Source organism: Piliocolobus tephrosceles, chromosome 4 (assembly GCF_002776525.5).
Source record: "Piliocolobus tephrosceles isolate RC106 chromosome 4, ASM277652v3, whole genome shotgun sequence".
NCBI classification, from domain to species: Eukaryota; Metazoa; Chordata; class Mammalia; order Primates; family Cercopithecidae; genus Piliocolobus; species Piliocolobus tephrosceles.
This window is the reverse complement of record NC_045437.1, coordinates 45,409,046-45,411,171: the sequence shown is the minus strand read 5'-3', so window position 1 is coordinate 45,411,171 and position 2,126 is coordinate 45,409,046.

Genomic DNA, 2,126 nt, shown 5'->3' with positions numbered 1-2,126 from the left:
TTACCACCAAAGAATTTCACCTTTTCCTTTACTAGACAGAGTAGGAGCCAATTCCATTAATCTAATAATGAATGAGCTGTATTGAGCTAGTGTCACATTTTTAGTAAGACTTAATTTACCATGAGTTTTCTCTTATTCCTGGGAGTGACTCCCGAAGGCCTTCAATGGAAGCCCTGGAGGGTTTCATGTCTCACCATGGAGAGATAGTGGAAAATTTCACTCTACTTTTCAGAGGATTTTGCCTTAGTCCCCAGATAGTATATCATGACCAACTCTCATTTTGTTGGATGTATATTCTTAATAAATTATTTTATAATAAGGAAGAGTTGGGGAAAATTTACTTCTTTTTCTTTGAGTTATATTTTTCTTTGAGAGTAGATTCATTATCATCTTTAGTTTGTTAGCTCCCTTTCTTTAATTCGTTTATTTTCTGAATATAGTATGTTTATCAAGTTGCCATGCTATTTCTTTCCTCGTAGCTCATAGAAGCAGTGGGCTGTTGTGTCTAGATTCTAGAGCAGTGGTTCTCAATTTAGGTTAATTTTGTCCCTAGACAACATTTGGTAATGTCTGAAGATATTTTTGGGTGTCTCAACTGTGGTGATGGGGGTGTTGCTACTGGCATCGAGTAGGTACGGATTAGGGATGCCACTAAATATTCTACAAGTCATAGGATGCCCCCTTCCCTCCCCACACAAATACACACTCAAAAGAATTATCTGGCCCCAAATGTCAAGTGCTCAAGTTGAGAAACCCTGTTCTAGGACCTTCTGTTTATATGATGTATTACATGGATAAATTGTTCTTATTATGATTCCCATACTAGAGACCTATTTGCCTTCCTCTAAGAACAAAAACTTTCAAGATGAATGCTGAGTTCTATTCAATATTGAGGACACTGAAATGGAGAGTTCTTTTGGCACTACATTCACCTGTTACTATGTCACCTGGGCTTTGCTCTATTTTCTGAGATTTCTTATACCCAGGAAGCCTCCATCTGGTTGGAGAAGGCTTCAGATTACTTCCATAATTCAGGCCACTTTCCTAATTCAGCATGGACATAGAAAATGGTGATCCCTGGCAGTTCTTTCTGTCTTTGCTGACATGCTGTGGGTGCTATTGGCCTCTCTCCTGGGTTTCTTTGACTTTTCCCTAGGCTGTCTACTGGCTACCTCAGTTTATTTCTCTCCTAAGTGGGAGTTGTTAAGGAATGCTGGATCAAATTCCCTAATTTCTCTGTCTTGATTAATGGGAAAAGGCAGGGGTAGGTTTAAGAAGACGTTAGAGGTAAAAATCTCCTGTTTGGTTCCTTGAGCAATGCTTTTTAAGGCTTATGACACAACGTTATACTTCTCCCCTTGCTTTGTGGCTACAAGTGAAATTTTTGCCTCTATCTCACTATCTTTTGAAGATTTTGTCAGGTAGTGAGGAAAGGAAACTTTTGTGTCCAGCCTGTCATTTTATCCCAAATATAGTAGTAGGTATTAAAATATTACAGACCCAGCATTTTATTACCCTAATATTACCTTATTATTGATCTTAGATGGCCCTAAAATTAGGCCAACCAGGAAGCACTAGGTCTGGGAATTTACCCATGGATAACAGTGACGGGGTGGGGTGGGGGGGCTATAAGCAAGGAATCATGATCACGTGGAAAGTTTATGTTTGTTTATTTGAGACAGGGTCTCACTCTGTCACCCTATCTGAAGTGCAGTGGCACAATCATAGCTTACTGCAGCTTTGAATTCCTGGGCTCAAGTGATCTTCCTACCTTAGCCTCTCAAGTAGCTAGGACTACGGATGCACACCACATGCCTGGTTTTTTTTTTTTTTTTTTTTTTTTGAGACGGAGTCTCGCTCCTGTCGCCCAGGCTGGAGTGCAGTGGCCGGATCTCAGCTCACTGCAAGCTCCGCCTCCCGGGTTTAGGCCATTCTCCTGCCTCAGCCTCCGGAGTAGCTGGGACTACAGGCGCCGGCCACTTCGCCTGGCTAGTTTTTGTATTTTTTAGTTGAGCCGGGGTTCACATGCCTGGTTTCTTTTCTTTCTTCTCTTTCTCTCTCTCTTTCTTTCTTTCTTTCTTTCTTTCTTTCTTTCTTTCTTTCTTTCTTTCTTTCTTTCTTTCTTT